The sequence below is a fragment of the Haemorhous mexicanus genome, chromosome 5 (genome assembly GCF_027477595.1).
Source record: "Haemorhous mexicanus isolate bHaeMex1 chromosome 5, bHaeMex1.pri, whole genome shotgun sequence".
Classification (NCBI taxonomy): Eukaryota; Metazoa; Chordata; class Aves; order Passeriformes; family Fringillidae; genus Haemorhous; species Haemorhous mexicanus.
The window spans coordinates 28,219,785-28,228,401 of record NC_082345.1 but is presented as its reverse complement, the minus strand read 5'-3'; the positions used below and the strand labels follow the sequence as shown (position 1 = coordinate 28,228,401).

The window sequence follows — 8,617 nt, the reverse complement described above, 5'->3', positions numbered from 1 at the left end:
AGGGCTTCCTTTGTCCAGGATCCCTCCACCAAGGCACCAGCTCCAGCTCTGATTCTGTTGTTGCACTGTGAAACCTGGTCTGACTGTGAGAGTGTGGGGAGGGTAGGGAGTCAAGGGGAGCACCCATTGGTTGCTGGAGCCACGAGTGCGAGGCAGCTTCAGTCCCAGCTTTGGTGGTGCAAGTGTGACCGCCAGAGTGGTTCCTGGACAGTCACACAGAAAAGTTTCTTTAGCCCATCCACCAAGCACACCTGACAGGACTCTTACAAGGGCTGTGTCATAGATACTGTTTCACAACATACGTGCACAGAGAAACCTATTGGCCAGCCTGGTCCATATATGACAGACAGAAATTTTATCCATATTTAGCTTAATTTTCAAGAAAAAAAATAAAAATGCTGTTTTTCACACCTTCAGTTCAAGAAGAATGTGACCTTTCTTTGCCTTAACAGAGAGAGAACAGGATTTGCTACTACCACTGTAGCAGGTGACTGGTACTTCTGCCGAGAAGTCTACACATGCCCTTCCATGGGCACAGGCATGGGTTTCTCTCCTAGACCTGACCCATGCCTCATGGCACAGACCACCTGTGCTCAGTTCTGCCTTTGGCTGTGATACAAAGAACACCAAGTTCTAGCTCATGTCAAAGCAGGCCGTGTGTCTTTCTCCCCCGTGCCTCAGGCAGAAATGGAGGGTGGATGGGGAATGGCCACTTGTGGTTTTGACCTGAAGCTCACCCAAGATAACCCATGTGCTTCAGGTTTGCCTAAAAGCAGAGCCAACAGGCACCCTTTGGTTTCTTGGCACTCTTGAACCTCAATGCGCGTTATCAAATGACTCCAAACCTCTGGGCTTTGGTCAGGCACAGCCCTAGCTCAGAAACGGGACACAAGGTGTGATAAGGGACGAGCAGTGAGCATTGCAGGGCACTGATAAAGCAGGCTGGCGGATTGCAGGCGGGCTTTCGAAGGTGTCAGAGAGGCTGCAGGGCCACGTAGCCTGCAGCTCCTGAGGCGGGAAGCTGCGAGAGGGAAGGGAGGGAAGGAGGAAGGAAGGGAGGGAGGTTGGGCCGGCTGCTCCCGGCACCGCCCTTCGGTGCGCCACAGCGCCCCCTAGCGGCAGCGGCTGCAGCGCGCCCCGGCGCTTAATGCGCCTACGTTTGCCTACAGCTGCCCGCCAAGGGGCGGGGCCACTGCTCATTTAAATATCACGGAGGCCTATTTGCATGCCACCAAGCTGGCCGGCCCTGCGATTGGCCGGTTCCGGAGCAGCCCCCCACTGCCGGCCCCTGTGCCCACGGAGGAGGAGGGGCCAACTGAGAGAGGGGAGGAGACACGGGGTTCATTTGCATAGCGGCCCGGCGTGTGTGACGGGGGGAGGCGGTGTTGGCGCCCGGAGCGCGTTGCGAGTTTGAATCGGCGGCGGCGGCGGCGGCGGCGGCAGTGCCGGCGGCTGCTCGGGCGGGAGCTGCCGAGGGACGCGAGGGTGCAGGTACCGCGGGGCGCGCTCGGGGCGCGGGGGCCGGGCGGGCAGGGCACGGCACAGCGGCGGCTGTGCTCGCTGCTCCGCGCGGCGGCGGCGGCTGCAGCGGCTGCATCAACAGTGCGCGTGCGCCGGGAAGCTGCAGCGCTGTACACGCGCATGCATGGGAGCACGTGACCCGGCTCCAGTGCAGCGGCGGTGGCGCGCGTGCGCGTCCCCGTTGCTTTCGCGCGTTGGCGGCGGCTGTGGCGGCGCGGGCACAGGTGGGTCTGACGGGGGCGCGCAGCGGGAGCAGCGGGCACCCGCCTGGCGCGACTCGACTCATGCGGCCTGGGCGAGGCGAGCGAGGTGAGGCGCGTGTTTGGGTGGGACAGGGGCGCGTCCGGCGCCTCGAGAGCGTTTCCTCGCTCCGTGCCGGAAGTGGGGTGGCGTGACCTGGCCTGGGTGGTGCTGGGCGCCGCTGGGAAGGGCCGCACCGGCACGGCGGGCGTGGGACGTCGCAGCGCCTGGACTGTGGCTGCAACGAGGGGAAAGTGGTGGTGTTCCTACACTGGCAGGAACCAGGGCACCATATTTGTACTCTACGGATATGCTTGTTTCTTGGAAGCCAAACAGTTTCTCTATGGGAACCGTGAAGGCCGAGTTGTGCTTACTCGTGCGATGCCACCAGTAAACAAGGCCCCAGTGGCTCCTCGAGGTGTCATGGCCGCCCCCATCAGGCAACATGGCGAAAGAATCTAAGCCATGTGCTAAGTTAAAGAAGCTACGTTCTAATCTCTTCCATAAGCTGAAATATTTTAAATAGCAACACTTGCCACAGTTAAGTGCTTTTTTTCTTTAATTCTGAGCCCTGGTGTAGCTCTGCCCTTGAGTAGTTTGTTTTTCTAGCAAATCCGTCTTTCTGGATTTTGCAGTCGCTGGCAGATATTCAGTAGAAGTGCTGATAGTAGGATACTTTGTTGCTTAACAGTAATCTTGAAATCATTCTAACTAGTGTCACATGACTGCAAGCCTTACCATAGATAGACTTACTGGAAAAGTTGGGAGGAAATGTTAATGGAAAATTACCTGTTTAAAATAAGGGGGTGAGCAGCTCTGCTATTCTAGGAAGCAGTCAGTGAGCTTAAAAATGCAAGCTTCAGCCACAGAAAAACGTCACTTAACGCATCTAGATATTTGCGATGCTAACCAGTGGAAGTAAGAGCATGTTAATAAGTATGTTTGTTTACTATCCCAAACTATACAAGGAAATGCAACATTATTATGCATAGGTTTATTAGAACTTAATTATGCAAGATGAGAATATTTTACAAGCATGCTCTTTGTCTCTCTTTTGCAAGTTAAAATATAGGCTTGCGTTTGTTACAGTTCATAATGCTTACGTTCATATTTTCATAAGCAGAAGAGTGAAGAATGTTCTTAATCTCTGCTTAAATGTGAAATGAATAAGTTAAATATGAAATCTCTACACACTCATCAGCTATCAATGTAAAAAATAAGTGGCTTTCTAATTAGGTGAAGAATTTCTTGGAGGGGAAGACACCAAACACAAAAACCAGTGCTGTTTGATACATGATCTTGGGTAGGTAATTTCTCAGTTTCAAATGTATGAGATGGAGCTAATGATTGTTATCAGGCCAGTTGTAAAATAAATTTGCTGATAACTGCATGAGGATTTATGCAATCCTCATGAATCGTGGTAACTGCACCCACTATTTATTCTTGACGTATGGCAATTACTATTTTATATGCTTGAGAAGTACCAAGTTAAATTTCTATGTATATATAACCTAGGGAGCATTATATTAATATTTTTGGATTCTTGTTATGATTTTAGTTTAGAGAACTTAGTATGTTGCTTGGAGTAAACGTTTTTATCAGCTGCAACCTTTCTACCAACTGTAGCAGTGCTGAGCTGGTGCTTTCTGTGATTATATGGAACAGTGTTGTATTTCTTTGTATGAAATAATTTAGCAAAAGTGTCTTAAAACTTACCACGGCACCATTCATTAAATGATACAACAATAATTATATGCATCAATTGTTATTTTGCTGACTTTTTTTGTGAGACCATTTATCTTCTACTCCATTGGAAGTCTGTTTCCAAGAAGATGCTGATTCTAATAGATACGTAGATAAGTTTTGCCACATTTCCTGTACCTTTATAAGCTGTAGCCTGTATTATTATGCTCATTTCACAAACTTACATAATCAACATTTACTATAGTACATGAATTTCTCTATAAAAGCTCCTTTAGTAATGCTTTCCTTGGGGACATAAAACACATAAGCATATGCTTTCCTACCATCATGGAAGGTGATTTTGCCAGCCAAGAAAGAGCCTGAACAACTCAATAAAAGTCACTAGTTAATAATTAAATACTGATTTTACAGAATTAAGTGCAAATAGAAATGTTGTACATGTTCAGTGAATTCTAAAATAGTGATTTGTCATTAGTAACTCCATTTTCATTTTCCTTGTATTTGCGTGTGTTTCCTGTTACAAACTAGAAATATTTTTGCCATGAAAAGGAGCTGACTAAGCCAAATACTGTATTTTGTTTTCAAAATAAGGGGAAAAAATCTCTTTTCTCTGTATGTAGATGTTTTAATGGTGTAACTATTTATTAGTTTATCTCAACTTAATTGTCCAAAACTATACATATGGCGAAAATGTCAAGTTCATTCATGGAATGTAAGCAGTAAGGCCAAAAGATCTTTTAAAACAGTTTGTTCTTTTTACTTAATAGTTTGCACATTAATGTTTTGGGGTTTTTTTTCTGTTCTACTCTGAATGGTTTTTTCTGTATTATGGGTTAGTTCTGTCTTTACATTATGATTTTATTTTGGGAGTTACAGCAATGACACGTGTTCATTACAATTTTCATAAGGGGTAATAAATGAAGAAAGTAAGTTGCAAGTTACAAAACTGTTATGTGAATATGGGAAGTTGGGATTTTTTTTCCCCTCCCTGATGTGTTTTTATTTAATATTTCTCTTAAATACAATGAAATGTAATATTATTTTTGAGAAACATCTCATTGGTGTCCTTGGTTTTCTCTAGTACATGACATTCCTCTGAGAGATTGGCCTATTCACATAAAATAAGTGGGAGTTAGTAAACTGGTCAACAAAAACACTGCTCTCATGATGTGTATTTGTAGTCCTGGTGTTTCAGTTCTATTCACTGCCCTGTGTGTACTGCCTGAAAAAGTTCTGCTAGTTCCACTGTACTGTAAGAAGCTGTTTATCAAGCAGCACTGACTTATCCAAATACAGGATGGGGTGTAAGATAGGGCTGTTGTGTGTGGCAAGTTTTTTTTGTTTTTTTTTTTTTTTTGACAGTTCATTAAAGGCAGAAACTTAGGTTGTTTCCTGAAGTTATATTTTTCTTGTCAAGTCAGATAGCTGTAGAATATCTTGATCTCTGAATATGGTTTAGATATGAGTTGTGTAATACCTAACATTCAATATTTCTCTACTTTGGCTTTGGTTTAGATACTAAGGCCTACTGGATGATGCCAAAGGAAGTAACTTAAAATATTTTTAATTCTTGGTTAGGGGGATCTTGTGTCAACTTTTGAGTTCTGGTTATCCTCTTAAGAGAATAATTTTACATGGTATTGTGGGAATCTTAGTTTTTATTTGTCTGAAAACAATTTGTGTATTGTTAGTAGCATTTTTAGATTTTTTCATTTTTTGTTCAGGTTTTTCTAATTTTTTTCTCCATTTTGTATTTTTATAGTAATGGCAGTCAAATTCTTCATTTTGTATGTATAATGTGTAAGTCTGAAAACTTTTAACTGCAGTACAGTCTCAGTCTACAAATTAGACTGTAAAAGTTGGCATCATCTGTTGTAGATATAAAGTACTGATATTCATTATCTAAAAACTGGATCTTCAGAACGCATTAATATTTTACTGTGGTGAACAATGGAAGTGTGAAAGAAGAGTCTGCTTTGTTATTTTGGATGGGGTTTTTTTTAATCTTAAAATGCATATTTTGGTTTTAATGAATGCTCTAGTTCTTAGTGCTGTTCTTCCTTGACTGTTTGTCTGGAGATATGTATCGGCCAAAAAGCGTTCCAAAGTTGAAAGTCAATTGCTCAGTTGCATGTGACTTCTACGTAGCTTTGTATTTCATGCTCTCATCTGGTGTTTTATTAGATAGTGTTAAAAAAGCCAGAATATTTTAAGTGAAAAATAAGTCATAATCGTAGAATGGTTTGGGTTGGAAGGGACCTTAAAATTCATCTATTCCCAGCTGCCCTGCAATGTGCACGGAAACCTTCCACTAGACCTGGTTGCTCAGAGCCCCATCCAACCTGACCTTGAAAACTTAACATGGGTGAAGCATTCCCAGTTTAACCATCTCACAGTACAGTGCCTCACCACTCTCACACAAAGGGATTTTTTTCCTAATATCTAATGTAAACCTACTGGTTTTCAGCTTGGATCCGTTACTTTTGTTCTATAACTACCTGACCTTGTAAAAAGTTTCTTTCCAGCTCTTTTGTAGATTCCTTTTATAAGCACTGGAAGGTCCCTTAAGGTATCTACAGAGACTCTTCCAGACTGAACAACCCCTGTTCTCTCAGCATTTTTTCTGGGGAGAGGTGATCCATCTCTCTAATCATCTTGGTTGCCCAACTTTGGACTCACTGGTTCTGTCCTTTTCATGCTGAGGACTCCAGAGCCATGCAGGTGGGGTCTCAGCAGAGCAGAGGGGCAGAATCCCTTTCCTTACTGTGCTGCCCATGCTGCTCTGGGTGCAGCCCAGGATACAATTGGCTTTCTGGGCTGCAAGCGCACATTGCTGGGTCATATCCAGCCCCGATCCACCTGCACCCCCCCAAGACCTTCTCAGCAGGGCTGTTCACCATCTGTTTATCCCCCAGCCTGTACCAATACCAGGGATTGTGTTTACATGCAACTTTAGCATTACATGGAGGCATAAGTTTCAGGCTTGCATAAAACTTTTACGAGCAGATAAGGTTATTAAAGTGACGCAAATTCTGCTAGGAGGATAAATGAGTCTAACAAGTTTATTTTTCTAGTTAAGCAGAAAAATTGCAATGCAGATATGTGGCAAAAATTTCAAATTGTACCACAGTCCTAAAAAATTTTAAAAAACCCTGCTCATTTCTAGTGCAGTAGTCCAGTTTTATGTGAACATGGATTGCCAGTTGTTCGTAGTAGTTATTGGAAGACTTGTTGGTTTTCAATAAACCTAAAGCATAGTAAACATCAAATATGATTATTAATAATCACTAGTTATTAGTAATTAATACCTGCAATGTTTGTGAAAACAGCTGGAGTGAAGAGAGGCTGCCAGTGTTGGCAGTGATGGAGCTTTGAAATTATGTGGTGTTTTGGGGGAGTAACTTGCTGTCAGTCAGTACATAGACCAGTGTCCAGTGTTCACTTGCTTGGTGGTAAGGCACCAGTGATAACCTGAATAAAAAGTAATACGACAGTGTTTACATTACATTTCTATAGGAAATGTAGATTCGCTAGTTCATTGCTCACTCCTTGTTTAGTACTGCTGTTGTATATTTTTTTAATTGCCTGTATATTTCACAGCAGGTCTGCCCTCCCATTTCCATTCCTCCCCCCAAGGGGGTTTTTGAAAGTAAAAACTCCCTTGTAGGTGTAGCTGACAGCATGGTACTAGCTATATGGTATTAAATAATTGCTTGATTTTCAGTTGTATGTCAGTTTCCATCCCATCATAGTGGAAGAATTCGCAACATTGTGTAAGTGTATGTGTGTTGTATAAATACCTTTCATGTTTCTCTGGGAAAGTTTTTGTTTGGGATACAAACGTAAACTATGCCTTTTGTTATATTTTGAGCTGTGCTTGTTACAAATGATTAAAAACTGTACATAGGAATTAATAGCACTTCTTTCATTAACAAATGTCAAATCATTTGAGAACTTAAGGAATTAGGTGGCTGGGTGCAAAGTACTTTTTTTGGATGTATTTTAAGTATTTATCTCAACTAATAGAGGTACTTTGCTATGGGTAACATGAATTTTTGCAATACAGGAAAAATGTTTTCTTCTTGATGTGGTTTCTGAAAATGCTTTCAAGTAAACTCCCATAGTCAATGCACAGATTTTATTAATTATATGGCTGTGGATATGGGAAAATAAATACACAGATTATTTTAACAACTGTCATTTTGTGCTGTCTCAAGCATTATCTTTCATTTCACAGTTGTGTAAAGAAATGTTATGGTAAAAAAACCCCAAACAATTTCCCAAACAAAAACACATCCCTCTTGTCTCCTCCCCCAGAAGAAAAACAATTGAAACAATCCAAAAGCTCCATGTTACTTCTAGCTTTACTTCCAACATGCTGCAGTTTCCGTAAGATCATTTTTAAAAGAAGCTGCATTCAAATTTTTTGTTTTCTTTCAGAAATGTGTTTAAACACATTAATATAAATGCTTGCTGACTTCAGTCAATGCACTGAAAATTTCCCTCTTTGGTCCTACCATCAAGCAGCTTGGAATAATGAAGTGTCCTTAAATATTGTGCAGACCTTTGTTTTTCTTAATTTTAGTACTCCTTGTCGCATGATTATGAGCTCTTTTCTTTCCCCCAGCAGTTTAGGTAGTGTTTATTTGTGAAGTCCTAATGAGAGCCAAGACATTTCTTGAAGTCAGTCTACTGGTCTGTGTAAAAGTAGGAATAAAAAATGGTTTCAGTGGATTGTGTTTAGAGACTTAAGTTGAAATGCATACAAATGGTAGTTTCTCCTGAATTTTGTCAATAAAAATAAGAGTTGTTGTGTCTACTTAAAGTTAACTAACATATAAAACCCCACACCACAAAACAAAAAAGATCAATAAGGGAAGAGGGTAAATGAGAAAAGTGGATAGGATGTGGTTTGGACACAAGGATTTGTGGATGATATGTCGCTAACTGGTTTCTAAGCATCTAATTTGAGCAAAAGAAAGTATTCATGCTTTGGCTGTTCTCTCCTGCCCTTGTTATGTTTAAATGCACAAAATCTTGTCTGAATGGGCAGAAATTTCTGCCTATCCTTGAATCTTAAGGGAAGGAGCCCTGGTATGAACTGTGGCTCTCTGTAATGGTATTTAAGAGGTGTGTGCAAAGGTGATGTTAC

The 8,617-nt window shown here is 42.2% G+C and overlaps 1 protein-coding gene across 11 annotated transcripts in view; it reads left to right on the top strand.

Moving 5' to 3' along the window:
• Nucleotides 1–1,333: 1,333 nt before the first annotated feature.
• Nucleotides 1,334–8,617, top strand: part of ATF7IP (activating transcription factor 7 interacting protein) — a 79,201-nt gene continuing 71,917 nt past the window's right edge. For 2 of the 11 annotated variants that reach the window (XM_059846601.1, XM_059846599.1), the window contains exon 1: nt 1,685–1,830. The gene's annotated coding sequence lies outside the window, so the exon portion shown is untranslated. Of the gene's footprint in view, nt 1,492–1,612; nt 1,831–8,617 lie in introns of those variants that run through there. The other 9 variants (XM_059846598.1, XM_059846597.1, XM_059846609.1 and 6 more) reach the window with 7 other exon arrangements.